The sequence below is a fragment of the Xenopus laevis genome, chromosome 2S, assembly GCF_017654675.1.
Source record: "Xenopus laevis strain J_2021 chromosome 2S, Xenopus_laevis_v10.1, whole genome shotgun sequence".
Classification (NCBI taxonomy): Eukaryota; Metazoa; Chordata; class Amphibia; order Anura; family Pipidae; genus Xenopus; species Xenopus laevis.
Window position 1 is genome coordinate 167,668,486 of NC_054374.1, and position 17,964 is coordinate 167,686,449.

Genomic DNA, 17,964 nt, shown 5'->3' on the forward strand with positions numbered 1-17,964 from the left:
CTTTCTCTGCACTGCTGCTTCTGACTCCTGATACAACTTCCCAATATCCATTCATTCCTCATTCTCACTGGGTTTATAGTTCTGTGTAACTGTCATTGTGTCTGTCCCTTTCTCTTCTCTGCACTGCTGCCTCTGACTCCTGATACAACTTCCCAATATCCATTCATTCCTCATTCTCACTGGGTTTATAGTTCTGTGTAACTGTCATTGTGTCTGTCCCTTTCTCTGCACTGCTGCCTCTGACTCCTGATACAACTTCCCAATATCCATTCATTCCTCATTCTCACTGGGTTTATAGTTCTGTGTAACTGTCATTGTGTCTGTCCCTTTCTCTTCTCTGCACTGCTGCTTCTGACTCCTGATACAACTTCCCAATATCCATTCATTCCTCATTCTCACTGGGTTTATAGTTCTGTGTAACTGTCATTGTGTCTGTCCCTTTCTCTTCTCTGCACTGCTGCCTCTGACTCCTGATACAACTTCCCAATATCCATTCATTCCTCATTCTCACTGGGTTTATAGTTCTGTGTAACTGTCATTGTGTCTGTCCCTTTCTCTTCTCTGCACTGCTGCTTCTGACTACTGATACAACTTCCCAATATCCATTCATTCCTCATTCTCACTGGGTTTATAGTTCTGTGTAACTGTCATTGTGTCTGTCCCTTTCTCTGCACTGCTGCTTCTGACTCCTGATACAACTCCCCAATATCCATTCATTCCTCATTCTCACTGGGTTTATAGTTCTGTGTAACTGTCATTGTGTCTGTCCCTTTCTCTGCACTGCTGCCTCTGACTCCTGATACAACTTCCCAATATCCATTCATTCCTCATTCTCACTGGGTTTATAGTTCTGTGTAACTGTCATTGTGTCTGTCCCTTTCTCTGCACTGCTGCTTCTGACTCCTGATACAACTTCCCAATATCCATTCATTCCTCATTCTCACTGGGTTTATAGTTCTGTGTAACTGTCATTGTGTCTGTCCCTTTCTCTGCACTGCTGCCTCTGACTCCTGATACAACTTCCCAATATCCATTCATTCCTCATTCTCACTGGGTTTATAGTTCTGTGTAACTGTCATTGTGTCTGTCCCTTTCTCTTCTCTGCACTGCTGCTTCTGACTCCTGATACAACTTCCCAATATCCATTCATTCCTCATTCTCACTGGGTTTATAGTTCTGTGTAACTGTCATTGTGTCTGTCCCTTTCTCTGCACTGCTGCTTCTGACTCCTGATACAACTTCCCAATATCCATTCATTCCTCATTCTCACTGGGTTTATAGTTCTGTGTAACTGTCATTGTGTCTGTCCCTTTCTCTGCACTGCTGCCTCTGACTCCTGATTCAACTTCCCAATATCCATTCATTCCTCATTCTCACTGGGTTTATAGTTCTGTGTAACTGTCATTGTGTCTGTCCCTTTCTCTTCTCTGCACTGCTGCTTCTGACTCCTGATACAACTTCCCAATATCCATTCATTCCTCATTCTCACTGGGTTTATAGTTCTGTGTAACTGTCATTGTGTCTGTCCCTTTCTCTGCACTGCTGCTTCTGACTCCTGATACAACTTCCCAATATCCATTCATTCCTCATTCTCACTGGGTTTATAGTTCTGTGTAACTGTCATTGTGTCTGTCCCTTTCTCTGCACTGCTGCCTCTGACTCCTGATACAACTTCCCAATATCCATTCATTCCTCATTCTCACTGGGTTTATAGTTCTGTGTAACTGTCATTGTGTCTGTCCCTTTCTCTTCTCTGCACTGCTGCTTCTGACTCCTGATACAACTTCCCAATATCCATTCATTCCTCATTCTCACTGGGTTTATAGTTCTGTGTAACTGTCATTGTGTCTGTCCCTTTCTCTGCACTGCTGCCTCTGACTCCTGATACAACTTCCCAATATCCATTCATTCCTCATTCTCACTGGGTTTATAGTTCTGTGTAACTGTCATTGTGTCTGTCCCTTTCTCTTCTCTGCACTGCTGCTTCTGACTCCTGATACAACTTCCCAATATCCATTCATTCCTCATTCTCACTGGGTTTATAGTTCTGTGTAACTGTCATTGTGTCTGTCCCTTTCTCTGCACTGCTGCTTCTGACTCCTGATACAACTTCCCAATATCCATTCATTCCTCATTCTCACTGGGTTTATAGTTCTGTGTAACTGTCATTGTGTCTGTCCCTTTCTCTGCACTGCTGCCTCTGACTCCTGATACAACTTCCCAATATCCATTCATTCCTCATTCTCACTGGGTTTATAGTTCTGTGTAACTGTCATTGTGTCTGTCCCTTTCTCTGCACTGCTGCTTCTGACTCCTGATACAACTTCCCAATATCCATTCATTCCTCATTCTCACTGGGTTTATAGTTCTGTGTAACTGTCATTGTGTCTGTCCCTTTCTCTGCACTGCTGCTTCTGACTCCTGATACAACTCCCCAATATCCATTCATTCCTCATTCTCACTGGGTTTATAGTTCTGTGTAACTGTCATTGTGTCTGTCCCTTTCTCTGCACTGCTGCCTCTGACTCCTGATACAACTTCCCAATATCCATTCATTCCTCATTCTCACTGGGTTTATAGTTCTGTGTAACTGTCATTGTGTCTGTCCCTTTCTCTGCACTGCTGCTTCTGACTCCTGATACAACTTCCCAATATCCATTCATTCCTCATTCTCACTGGGTTTATAGTTCTGTGTAACTGTCATTGTGTCTGTCCCTTTCTCTTCTCTGCACTGCTGCTTCTGACTCCTGATACAACTTCCCAATATCCATTCATTCCTCATTCTCACTGGGTTTATAGTTCTGTGTAACTGTCATTGTGTCTGTCCCTTTCTCTGCACTGCTGCCTCTGACTCCTGATTCAACTTCCCAATATCCATTCATTCCTCATTCTCACTGGGTTTATAGTTCTGTGTAACTGTCATTGTGTCTGTCCCTTTCTCTTCTCTGCACTGCTGCTTCTGACTCCTGATACAACTTCCCAATATCCATTCATTCCTCATTCTCACTGGGTTTATAGTTCTGTGTAACTGTCATTGTGTCTGTCCCTTTCTCTGCACTGCTGCTTCTGACTCCTGATACAACTTCCCAATATCCATTCATTCCTCATTCTCACTGGGTTTATAGTTCTGTGTAACTGTCATTGTGTCTGTCCCTTTCTCTGCACTGCTGCCTCTGACTCCTGATACAACTTCCCAATATCCATTCATTCCTCATTCTCACTGGGTTTATAGTTCTGTGTAACTGTCATTGTGTCTGTCCCTTTCTCTTCTCTGCACTGCTGCTTCTGACTCCTGATACAACTTCCCAATATCCATTCATTCCTCATTCTCACTGGGTTTATAGTTCTGTGTAACTGTCATTGTGTCTGTCCCTTTCTCTGCACTGCTGCCTCTGACTCCTGATACAACTTCCCAATATCCATTCATTCCTCATTCTCACTGGGTTTATAGTTCTGTGTAACTGTCATTGTGTCTGTCCCTTTCTCTTCTCTGCACTGCTGCTTCTGACTCCTGATACAACTTCCCAATATCCATTCATTCCTCATTCTCACTGGGTTTATAGTTCTGTGTAACTGTCATTGTGTCTGTCCCTTTCTCTGCACTGCTGCTTCTGACTCCTGATACAACTTCCCAATATCCATTCATTCCTCATTCTCACTGGGTTTATAGTTCTGTGTAACTGTCATTGTGTCTGTCCCTTTCTCTGCACTGCTGCCTCTGACTCCTGATACAACTTCCCAATATCCATTCATTCCTCATTCTCACTGGGTTTATAGTTCTGTGTAACTGTCATTGTGTCTGTCCCTTTCTCTGCACTGCTGCTTCTGACTCCTGATACAACTTCCCAATATCCATTCATTCCTCATTCTCACTGGGTTTATAGTTCTGTGTAACTGTCATTGTGTCTGTCCCTTTCTCTGCACTGCTGCTTCTGACTCCTGATACAACTCCCCAATATCCATTCATTCCTCATTCTCACTGGGTTTATAGTTCTGTGTAACTGTCATTGTGTCTGTCCCTTTCTCTGCACTGCTGCCTCTGACTCCTGATACAACTTCCCAATATCCATTCATTCCTCATTCTCACTGGGTTTATAGTTCTGTGTAACTGTCATTGTGTCTGTCCCTTTCTCTGCACTGCTGCTTCTGACTCCTGATACAACTTCCCAATATCCATTCATTCCTCATTCTCACTGGGTTTATAGTTCTGTGTAACTGTCATTGTGTCTGTCCCTTTCTCTTCTCTGCACTGCTGCCTCTGACTCCTGATACAACTTCCCAATATCCATTCATTCCTCATTCTCACTGGGTTTATAGTTCTGTGTAACTGTCATTGTGTCTGTCCCTTTCTCTGCACTGCTGCTTCTGACTCCTGATACAACTCCCCAATATCCATTCATTCCTCATTCTCACTGGGTTTATAGTTCTGTGTAACTGTCATTGTGTCTGTCCCTTTCTCTGCACTGCTGCCTCTGACTCCTGATACAACTTCCCAATATCCATTCATTCCTCATTCTCACTGGGTTTATAGTTCTGTGTAACTGTCATTGTGTCTGTCCCTTTCTCTTCTCTGCACTGCTGCTTCTGACTCCTGATACAACTTCCCAATATCCATTCATTCCTCATTCTCACTGGGTTTATAGTTCTGTGTAACTGTCATTGTGTCTGTCCCTTTCTCTTCTCTGCACTGCTGCTTCTGACTACTGATACAACTTCCCAATATCCATTCATTCCTCATTCTCACTGGGTTTATAGTTCTGTGTAACTGTCATTGTGTCTGTCCCTTTCTCTGCACTGCTGCCTCTGACTCCTGATACAACTTCCCAATATCCATTCATTCCTCATTCTCACTGGGTTTATAGTTCTGTGTAACTGTCATTGTGTCTGTCCCTTTCTCTGCACTGCTGCTTCTGACTCCTGATACAACTTCCCAATATCCATTCATTCCTCATTCTCACTGGGTTTATAGTTCTGTGTAACTGTCATTGTGTCTGTCCCTTTCTCTTCTCTGCACTGCTGCTTCTGACTCCTGATACAACTTCCCAATATCCATTCATTCCTCATTCTCACTGGGTTTATAGTTCTGTGTAACTGTCATTGTGTCTGTCCCTTTCTCTGCACTGCTGCCTCTGACTCCTGATACAACTTCCCAATATCCATTCATTCCTCATTCTCACTGGGTTTATAGTTCTGTGTAACTGTCATTGTGTCTGTCCCTTTCTCTTCTCTGCACTGCTGCTTCTGACTACTGATACAACTTCCCAATATCCATTCATTCCTCATTCTCACTGGGTTTATAGTTCTTTGTAACTGTCATTGTGTCTGTCCCTTTCTCTGCACTGCTGCTTCTGACTCCTGATACAACTTCCCAATATCCATTCATTCCTCATTCTCACTGGGTTTATAGTTCTGTGTAACTGTCATTGTGTCTGTCCCTTTCTCTGCACTGCTGCTTCTGACTCCTGATACAACTTCCCAATATCCATTCATTCCTCATTCTCACTGGGTTTATAGTTCTGTGTAACTGTCATTGTGTCTGTCCCTTTCTCTTCTCTGCACTGCTGCCTCTGACTCCTGATACAACTTCCCAATATCCATTCATTCCTCATTCTCACTGGGTTTATAGTTCTGTGTAACTGTCATTGTGTCTGTCCCTTTCTCTGCACTGCTGCTTCTGACTCCTGATACAACTTCCCAATATCCATTCATTCCTCATTCTCACTGGGTTTATAGTTCTGTGTAACTGTCATTGTGTCTGTCCCTTTCTCTTCTCTGCACTGCTGCCAGAAACCCTAGTTACTAGTTAACCCCTCGGTAACACTGATCTATTACTCATCACTGTACTGCCCAGTCTGGGGCTCTGTAACACGGCAGTGAAAGGGTTATAAGAAACATGTGGGGGTCTTGGCTTATGGTTGACCCCTGGGCTTGCAATGGGCTCCAGATGTGATGGGCAGAGGGTTAAAATTGGGGTGGGGGAGAGTTGATTCTAAGGCTGAGAGGGTTAAACAAGGTCTTTCTTGTAACTTCCTCTTGTCTCACTTCCTCCTGATCTAGTGAGATTCTCTCAGCCACAAACCCAGCCCTGCAGCCCCGGCCAACTTCTCTTCTTCTGACTCCCAGGGACCCCAGTGTGTCCCACCCAGAGAACATCTTCTCCTGCCTCTCAATCCTCACAGCATCTCCCTCTATGTGACCCGGGACCCCCAGCTGCCCAGTAACTGTATCCGGGTACCCAGGGACCCTCTCCAGGCTCAGAGAGACCCCCAGTCGGACCCCTGGTCTCCAGCACAGAGATATGAGCGGTGAGTAACACAGAGAGGGATGAGTGGCCCCTGGGTTGGGTTTCATGGGGACAAACTGTCATGTTATCAGCCGGGTAGTGAAAGGGGCTTTTTGTATGTACTAATGATAGTGTATGGGGCCAGGAAAGCATTTATATATCATACCGCCCACCCATGTCATAGAATTATGGGGCATCTCTTGTACTCACAGACTCCACTGGTGACACGTGTGGGCCTTGTTCCACTGCTAAGGGAACAGTCTAGAGATCTTCCATGTCAACTACATCTCCCAGCATTCTCTTTGCAGCAGGAATTGGAGAGACACAGCCTTAAAGGGGTGCTCCACCTTTAAGTTAACTTTTTGTATGTTATAGAATGTCTAATTTTAAGCAACTTTTCAGCTGGACTTCATTATTTATTTTTAATAGTTTTTTTTAAATTACTTGCCTTTTTCTTCTAAATCTTTCCAGCTTTGAAATGGGGGTCACTGACCCCATCTGAAAAGAAATGCTCGGCAAATCTACAAATGTATTGTTATTGCTTCTTTGTATTACTCATCTTTCTATCCAGTTCTCTCCTATTCAACTGGTGACAGTTGTACAAGATGGCAAAAGTAGAACAAACTGGTGACATTAGGGCAAGATGTGGACTTTAGGCCAGTGGGTAGGAGCCATAGTTCCGGGTCCATATATTATACACATATATATTAAACACATATATATTATACACATATATCATACACATATATCATACACATATATATTATACACATTTATCTTACAAATATATCATACAAATTTATATCATACACATATATATTATATACATATATATTATACACATATATCATACACATATATATTATACACATATATCATACACATATATATTATACACATATATCATACACATATATCATACACACATATATCATACACATATATATCATACACATATATATAATGCACATATATCATACACATATATCATACACATATATATCATACACATACCACCTGTATATTATACACATATATATTATACACATATATCATACACATATATATCATACACATATATATCATACACATATATATCATGCACATATATCATACATATATATTATACACATATATCATACATATATATTATACACATATATCATACACATATATATTATACACATATATCATACACATATATATTATACACATTTATCTTACAAATAGTACCTGCTAGTTTGTTACTTCTTATTCCAAACATGCTTTATCCTGCATTTCTCCTCCTTTCACTCTCATGCTTCATAAAACATTTTTCACTACCTCCTCCGGCAAGTCCCACTTCTATAAAAATCTCAGCCTCTCTTCTCTCCTCTCCTTCCCTCTCCACACATGAAGTTTATAAAGTACTCGGTTTAGCTATTCCACAAAACTCCTCCTTTTCATACAAACGAAGGACTTATAAATCCCACTCACACTTAGTCTTTCTTTCCTTTCTATTGCTGGCAGCTGGGGACATTTCCCCAAACCCTGGCCCTTACCCCATCCCAGTTATATCACAACCACGAGCTCCTTCTCTCCAGAGCAAATTCACACAGTACAGAACACTTACTCCTATACCCAAAAACCCAGTTAATCTTTCCTGTGCTCTCTGGAATGCCAGATCTGTCTGCAACAAACTCACCGCTATACACGACCATTTCATTGCAAATTCCTTTAACCTACTCGCACTTACTGAAACCTGGCTTTCTCCTACTGACACCGCCTCACCTGCTGCCCTGTCCTATGGGGGCCTACACCTTACTCATACTCCCAGACCTGGTAACAGACCTGGAGGTGGGGTACGTTTGCTTCTCTCTCCCCGCTGTACTTTTAAAGTTCTTCCACCTGTTCCCTCTCTATCATTCTCCTCATTTGAGTCTCATTAGGCTCTTTTCTCCGGTTTCACTCTGCATTGCTCTTATATATCCACCACCAGGACCAACTGCACAATTTCTGGACAACTTTGCTGCCTGGCTTCCTTACTTTCTTTCATCTAACATACCATCCATCATATTAGGTGACTTTAATATACCCGTTAACAACATTAACAACTCTTCTGTCTCTAAACTTCTTTCACTAACCTCCTCCCTAGGCTTATCTTTGTGCTCAGACTCCCCCTCTCACTCCAATGGTAATGCTCTGGATCTCATATTTACCAGACTCTGTTCAACCTCCAATTTTACTAACTCCCCATTTCCCCTCTCTGATCACAATATGCTCACATTTCAACTCTCACTAACTCCCTCCTCACCCCCTGCTATTCCCCAAACACGTACCTACCGTGACTTGCAAGCTATAGACGTGTCACATCTCTCTTCTTCCTTTGACTCTCTTCACTCTAATATCTCAGCCATCTCATGTCCTAATGTGGCTACCTCTATCTACTATAGTACTCTCACCACTGCCCTAAATGAGCTTGCTCCTTTAAAAACTAAACGTTCTAGACCCAAACCACTTCAACCTTGGCATACTGCTCATACAAAAGCGCTCCAAAGACACTCACGTGCACTTGAGCGTCGCTGGCGCAAATCCCGTTCAGAATCAGACTTTTGGAGCTACAAATCTGCCCTGCGCTCCTTTAACACCAGCCTCTTCCAAGCCAAACAAACTTACTTTACTTCACTCATTAACTCCCTTTCTAAAAAACCAGCACAACTTTTCTCCACCTTTAACACTCTCCTTTCCCCTTCTCCACCCCCTCCATGCACATCTGTCTCTGCTCAAGATATTGCTGAGCACTTCAAAAACAAAATTGACACTATCAGAAGGGACATTACACTACTCAACCCCCCTAGACTTCCACCACCCTCCCTCCACACTCCCCAGTCCCTCCTGTGCTCCTTCACCCCTGTCACTGATGAGGAAGTCTCAAAGCTTCTGGCCTCTTCTCACCTTACCACCTGCCCGCTTGATCCAATTCCCTCAAAACTTCTCCGCAATACCAATCCGTGTCTAATCAAAGCCTTAACTCACCTATTTAATCTTTCCCTCTCAACTGGACTGTTTCCTTCTCAACTAAAACATGCTCTTGTCACCCCCATCCTGAAAAAACCCTCTCTTGATCCCTCCAATCTTGACAACCTCCGACCTATCTCTCTGCTACCTTTCATCTCTAAACTACTTGAGCGCCTAGTCTACAACCGACTTACCTCATTCCTCTCTGACAATAACCTGCTGGACCCCCTACAATCTGGTTTTAAGCCACAACACTCCACGGAAACTGCCCTGACTCGACTGACTAATGAACTTTTAACCGCTAAAGCCAACAATCACTTCTCACTACTAATACTGCTTGACCTCTCAGCCGCATTTGACACTGTAGATCACCCTCTCCTCCTCCAGTCCCTCCAGTCACTTGGCCTTCGTGACACAGCCCTGTCTTGGTTCTCTTCTTACATCACCAATCGTTCCTTCAGTGTCTCCTACAATGGAGTAGCATCTTCTCCCCTACCTCTTTCTGTTGGAGTTCCCCAAGGCTCTGTCCTGGGACCATTACTATTCTCCCTCTATACTTCCTCCCTTGGCAAATTAATAAATTCTTATGGTTTCCACTACCACCTCTATGCTGACGATACTCAGATCTATCTCTCATCTCCTGATCTCAACCCAGAACTCCTAACTCGCGTCTCCTCCTGCCTGTCCGCTATCTCTACCTGGATGTCACAACGCTACCTTAAATTAAACCTCTCTAAAACTGAAATGGTTCTCTTTCCTCGAACTAACACCAGTAGCATCCCCGAAGTATCCATCATAGTTAACAATTCCACTATCACCCCCTCTCCCCAGGCCCGGTGCCTTGGGGTTATCCTAGATTCTGCCCTGTCATTCACTCCTCATATCCAGTCACTTATTAAATCTTGTCACTTCCACCTAAGGAACATATCCAAAATACGATCATTTATCACCCAAGACGCTGCCAAAATTCTTATTCACTCTCTCATCATATCGCGTCTAGACTACTGTAACTCTCTTTTAATTGGCCTCCCCCTCCAGAGACTGTCACCTCTCCAGTCCATAATGAACACTGCTGCGAGGCTCATACACCTCAGCAACCGCTCCTCCTCTGCCTCGCCATTCTGTCAATCCCTGCACTGGCTTCCGTTACCTTTCAGAATCAAATTCAAATTAATGACACTGACTTTCAAAGCACTTCATAACTCTGCCCCACCCTACATCTCTAAACTCATCTCTATATACTCACCCACTCGCTTACTACGCTCCTCTACTGACCTGCTACTCAACTCTTCTCTCATTACCTCCTCACATGCTCGCATTCAAGACTTTGCAAGGGCTGCACCCCTCCTCTGGAACGCTCTCCCACGGTCTGTCCGACTTTCTCCCAACCTTTCTACTTTCAAGAAATCTCTGAAAACGCACTTCTTTCGAGAAGCCTACCCTCACTCTGCTTAACTACCAAACGCAATACCACATTTCTCACCCACTTAATTCGATCTTGCCCACTCCCACACCTTGTGTATTACTCCCTTCCCTTTAGACTGTATGCCTATGCATAGGGCCTTCCTCACCTTTTTGTACCTGTATTGATTGTGATGTTTGTTACTCCATATATTCTATGTATGTAATTCATGTGATGTAGTTGTATAATCACATTTACTTTACAGTGCTACGCAATATGTTGGCGCTATATAAATACATGTTAATAATAATAATAATAATAATATCATACAAATTTATATCATACACATATATATTATACACATATATATTATACACATATATCATACACATATATATTACCGTATATACTCGAGTATAAGCCGACCCGAGTATAAGCCGAGGTACCTAATTTTACCTACGAAAACTGGGAAAACTTATTGACTCGAGTATAAGCCTAGACACAACTACAGCCCTGTCTCCCAGCAGCGCACATTCTGCCAAAGCGACCCCCCCAGCGATCAACCGGACTTCTTTGCAAAGTTGATGGTGACAGAGAATTGCCAAACGGATTACTGTGTGCATTGTCCCACTGTCCCACTACCATATGCAGAGGGTGCTGTTTGATATTGCCATCACTGTTATTCTTTCATATAACCAACAGAGGGCGCTGTGTGATATTGCAGTCACTGTTATTCTTTCATATAACCAACAGAGGGCGCTATGTGATATTGCCATCACTGTTATTCTTTCATATAACCAACAGAGGGCGCTGTGTGATATTGCAGTCACTGTTATTCTTTCATATAACCAACAGATGGCGCTGTGTGATATTGCAGTCACTGTTATTCTTTCATATAACCAACAAAGGGCACTGTGTGATATTGCAGTCACTGTTATTCTTTCATATAACCAACAGAGGGCGCTGTGTGATATTGCAGTCACTGTTATTCTTTCATATAACCAACAGAGGGCGCTGTGTGATATTGCAGTCACTGTTATTCTTTCATATAACCAACAGAGGGTGCTGTGTGATATTGCAGTCACTGTTATTCTTTCATATAACCAACAGAGGGTGCTGTGTGATATTGCAGTCACTGTTATTCTTTCATATAACCAACAGAGGGTGCTGTGTGCTATTGCAGTCACTGTTATTCTTTCATATAACCAACAGAGGGCGCTGTGTGATATTGCAGTCACTGTTATTCTTTCATACAACCAACAGAGGGCGCTGTGTGATATTGCAGTCACTGTTATTCTTTCATATAACCAACAGAGGGCGCTATGTGATATTGCCATCACTGTTATTCTTTCATATAACCAACAGAGGGCGCTGTGTGATATTGCAGTCACTGTTATTCTTTCATATAACCAACAAAGGGCACTGTGTGATATTGCAGTCACTGTTATTCTTTCATATAACCAACAAAGGGTGCTGTGTGATATTGCAGTCACTGTTATTCTTTCATATAACCAACAGATGGCGCTGTGTGATATTGCAGTCACTGTTATTCTTTCATATAACCAACAGAGGGCGCTGTGTGATATTGCAGTCACTGTTATTCTTTCATATAACCAACAGAGGGTGCTGTGTGATATTGCAGTCACTGTTATTCTTTCATATAACCAACAGAGGGCGCACTGTTATTCTTTCATATAACCAACAGAGGGCATTGTGGGATATTGCAGTCTCTCCCCAAGTGAACTGTTGGTATAGGAATGATTAAAAGTGACTGCAATCTCAGCTACTCGGGTCGGGTGCCGCTGACCCGAGTATAAGCCGAGGTAGACTTTTTCAGCACATTTTGGATGTTGAAAAACTCGGCTTATACTCGGGTATATACGGTATACACATATATCATACACATATATATTATACACATATATCATACACATATATCATACACACATATATCATACACATATATATCATACACATATATATCATACACATATATCATACACATATATATTATACACGTATATCATACACATATATATTATACACATTTATCTTACAAATATATCATACAAATTTATATCATACACATATATATTATATACATATATATTATACACATATATCATACACATATATATTATACACATATATCATACACATATATATTATACACATATATCATACACATATATCATACACACATATATCATACACATATATATCATACACATATATATAATGCACATATATCATACACATATATCATACACATATATATCATACACATACCACCTGTATATTATACACATATATATTATACACATATATCATACACATATATATCATACACATATATATCATGCACATATATCATACACATATATCATACACATATATTACACACCTATATATCATACACATATATATCATACACATATATATCATGCACATATATCATACACATATATCATACACATATATTACACACCTATATATCATACACATATATCATACACATATATATCATACACATATATATCATACACATATATATCATACACATATATATCATACACATATATATTATACACATATATCACACACCTATATATCATACACATATATCATACACATATATATCATACACATATATATCATACACATATATATCATACACATATATATCATACACATATATATCATGCACATATATCATACACATACATCATACACATATATCATACACATATATTACACACCTATATATCATACACATATATCATACACAAATATATCATACACATATATATCATACACATATATATCATACACATATATATCATACACATATATCATACACATATATATTATACACATATATCATACACATATATATGTTTTCAATGGTTTTGCCCTTTTGTGGGTTAGTCACCTCTAACTGGCCAATGATGCCCCAGCTGGCAGTTGCAGGTTGGTTATAAATTATTATAGGCCAATGGCCCTACTGTTACTATGTGGCCCCGCTGTCCCTGTCTGGGCCCCTCGGCTCATAACAAGGCTACAAATATATAGAAACGTTTCAAGAATATCTTGGCCAGTAAATAATTGTTCACCCAAAATGTCTCCATTCAGTAATGCAGCTAGAGCAACCAGGAAACCAAATAGTCTGGCCCATCTCACCGGAATTAGTCCTCACCAACCTTTCAACCTTCCTGGATTTTTTGGAGTCACCCCCTCAGGATAGAGCCAGGGGCTTGGTTGGCATAGCAGGGCATACTGTGGGCATGGATGAAAACCACCAAGATTTAGTTCCGCAAGGAATGTCAGATTCATCGAGGGCTGACACTTTTTCCGATTGTTCCTCAGTAAACTTAAACGGTCATTTACAATATACCTGTTTTATATATATATATATATATACTTTGTACATATACAAATATACTTTGGGAGCAAAGTGTATAAAACAGGTACAATCTCCCATGTTTTTGCACTTTGTGCCCTGCTCTGTATGCAGAGACCTGTGGCCGTCCCCATGAATGCTGCTCTTCCTGCATCTGGCACCGCTGTATTCATGAGGGGTTTCAGCATTTACATGCACAAGTTAGGCTGCAGTGACATAACCCTATGACAGGCAGTCAGCTGACTTGTGACCTAACTTGCTGCACTGTGAACCTTGTGCCAGAATAGTGGTGTGAAGTGCAAAGTGTAGCCAAACCCCAGACAGAATGAGCACTAAAGGTGGCCATAGACGTAGAGATCCCCTCGATATGTCCAGGGCCCAACAATCGGACCATAATGGATCTGATACGGGCGTTTGGATTGCGGGAACGCACAAACGCACAGATGTGGCTGCAATCCAACGGGATTTTTTAACCTGCCCGATGAGATCTGTAACACTTTCTGCCTGATGTCCCCACACACGGGCCAATAAGCTGCCAACTCGGTCTGTATCGTGTATGGGGGCCTTAAAGGGGAAGGAAACCTAGTTGGCGCAAACCCCCAACCCCCTCCTGTTTGTTGCCCACCCTCCCTCCTCCCCCCTGGCCTACCCATCCTGCTGGGCAAATGCCCCTAACTTGTTACTTACCCTTCTGCGCAGGTCCAGTCCAGGGAGTTCACCGACGACATCTTCTTCCACCCGATCTGCCACAAGTTAGGGGCATTTGCCCATCGGGACGGGTAGGCCAGGGGGGAGGGAGGAGGGAGAGCAACAAACGGGAGGGGGGGTGGGGGGTTTGCGCTGACTAGGTTTCCTTCCCCTTTAAGGGCATCTTGCACTTCTATAAACAGTAAGTTTGTGCAAGTGGAAGTTGCATATTTATCAAGGGTCGAATTGAAAATTCGAATTTTCAAATTTTTTATGGTCAAAACTGTCAAATTTGACTAGGGAGTTATCAAATTTGATTTGAGTTTTTTTTAAAAAAAACATTGAATTCGATTTTTAAGATTTATCATACTATGGCCCTTTTACGACTCGAATTCGACTATTGGCCACTTAAAACCTGCCGAATTGCAGTTTGAGTCAGGGGGAGACGTCCAGGGATCAGTTTGGAGTTGTTTGCAGCCGTCCTGACATTCGAGTTTTTTTTCTAAAACAAAACTCGAATTGAGTTTTTTTAAATTCAAAACTAATTCCATTCATGTTTTTGGGTCGATTTAATTCATTAGAGTTTTAAAAATTCAATTTTTGATTGGTGGAATTTATGGAATTTTAGGGGAGTTTTTAAAAACTCACACGAATTTGAAATTCAACCTTTGATAAATGTGCCTCTAAATCTCTGCTAGTGGCACCACTAGGGTTGCCACCTTTTCTGGAAAAAAATACCGGCCTTTCTATATTCTTGTATTTTTTTCCTATTAATAACATTGGCACCAAGCATCATTTTTACCTGCCAGGTGGCAACCCTAGGCACCACTGATCTGAGACCCTCTGTGAGGAACTTACCTGGTGGTCTAGTGGGGGGACGGCACGGCTCTGTTAGGCCGCTGGCGCCTGTATCTTAGGGCGCGCGCGGCGCACTCTTGTGAGGTTTAAAGGCGCAGGCGCGCTGGCATGATGACGCCAGCGCGAAATGGCGTGAAATTTGAACAGTATATAAGGCTCATTGGGGCTGTGAGACCTTGCCTGTGATAGTTCCTGGTGGTTTGTGAGCTTTATTCTGATTCTGATACCCGTTTTGACTCCTGCCTGGCTTTGACGATTCTACTCTCTGTAACCTGACCCTTGCCTGTTGACCGACTCCGATTCTGATTGACTTCCTGGTTTGACCCTTGCCTGCCTGACTACGTTTATTCTCTGCCTGCCCCGACCCGGCCTGATCTGACTACTCTATTGCTTAACGCCTTGTACTACGACCTTCTGCCCAAAGACTCTCGCTAAACTGCCTGTCCAGAACCTTTTGCCTTGCACCTCTCGTTTAAGTCCGGGTGGCACCCAAGTAGCTGAAGGCTCCTCCCGAGGCCAAAGGTGGTCACACTACTGGTGAAGCACGAGCCAAGACCAGGGTGCTTGGCATTTTTTCTGGTGTTGAGTGCCGACCGTTACACACTCCTTGTGAATGGCACACACAACTCCCTTGCCTTTCTGCCACTAAACAAGTCCCTTTAAATTGTGAACTGAGAATAAATAAGTTAATAGGAGCACAAACAAGCAGGGGAGTGTAGTTCTGCAACAACACACTGTTCTGTTGCCCCTCCCTTTGCTGCTATAACTGCCCCCTGTCTTCTAAGAAGGTTCCCATTAGATGTTGGAACATTGTTGCTGGGAGTTGTTGCTGGGAGTTGCTTCTATTCAGCCACAAGAGCATTAATGAGGTTGGGCAGTGATGTTGGGGTTTAAGTCGGGGTTCCAAATCATCCCATGGGGGTTCAGTTGGGTTGAGGTCAGGGTTTTGTGCAGTCAGGTTCTTGGCAAACCCATTCTGTATGGCCCAGGCTCTGTGTATTGGGGACATAATTGTGCTGAAAGAGAAATGGCCGGACCCTGCTGCCCCCCAGCTACGGCCCTCCATACCAAGAGCATAACAATGGCATTGATGGGAGGAAATCTGATGTAAGAGAATCAGGTGAAATTAGGGGAATAGTTGTAGTCAAAATAGAGGTTTTTGGATAAAGACTTGAGCAATATGGTGGTCTCCTCAAACACGCCATATATACAGAGAAGTATGGGAGTATAGATACTGGGGGGCTGCTCCTCATCAGCACAAACTGGGCATGTGGTTAGTGATGGGCGAATTTGCGCCGTTTCGCCGAAAAATTCGCAAATTTCGCGCGAAATTCGCGAAATGGCGAAAAATTCGCGAAACGGTGCCGGCGTCTCGTTTTTGACGCCGGCGCCCGTTTTTCCGACGCCGGCGCCCGTTTTTTACCGCGAATTTTCGCGGGCGCTTCGTGAATTTATTCGCTCGGCGCGAATTCGCCCATCACTACATGTGGTTACAATAAAAGTAAGAACGGCAAATGCCAAAGCAAATCCGGCAAGAGAACCTGTTTGTGGCTCTTAAACCTTCGGAACCAGGCTCAGCCCTAATCCCAGTCCATCTCCGAATATGTGGCCCTATCTGAAAACTGAGGATTCTTCCAACTTCCCAGAACAACCCGAAGCAAATCTGCCTGGAAAAATGGGCCCCGATCCCTCCTGAACAAACCGGTACCCACTAAACCCCCCAAAAGTCGCAGCAGTAACGGCAGCCAAAGGAGCTTGTACCAAGCGCTGACTCTGGAGGGGGCAAATATCTATGACCATATTATATTTATAGAAGCATCTCCACTATAAGGACCCAATGATTTTCCCACTGGTTTGGAAACCACTAAACTCCCTCATTTCATTGAACCACAGAGAAGCCGAGCCAGACCCTCCCCGTGCCACACAGCAGATGGGCTAGAGAATGTGAAGCTGGAAGCCATTATATCACGTTTATATCACGTTCTCATAATAAGAAGCCTCAGGCTAGTGCTGCACAGGCAGTTATCTCACCCACGACTATTATTATTATTATTATTATTAATAACGTATTTACGTATATAGGCCTTTTTATATTTCTTACCTACAACTGCATTTGTGTGTAGCCTTCCTGCTGTCACTGCGATTGTATCACAACACTATAGCCAGTCACACACACCAGTTCATAGTGACAATCTATTGTGTAGCAAGTGCCACAATAGTGAGAGATGCCATGTTGATTGTCACTGGATTAGAAGGAGCTGATGAAAGTCATGTGATCATGAGTGACCATTCCCTGCACTCACATACAGAATTTAAAGGGGATGTTCACCTTCCAAA

At 42.6% G+C, this 17,964-nt stretch overlaps 1 protein-coding gene across 1 annotated transcript in view; it reads left to right on the forward strand.

The window, feature by feature from the left end:
- Positions 1-6,017: 6,017 nt before the first annotated feature.
- rhog.S (ras homolog family member G S homeolog) overlaps positions 6,018-17,964 on the forward strand; it is a 28,730-nt gene continuing 16,783 nt past the window's right edge. Inside the window, exon 1 of the mRNA XM_018250481.2 lies at positions 6,018-6,305. The gene's annotated coding sequence lies outside the window, so the exon portion shown is untranslated. The remainder of the gene's footprint in view (positions 6,306-17,964) is intronic.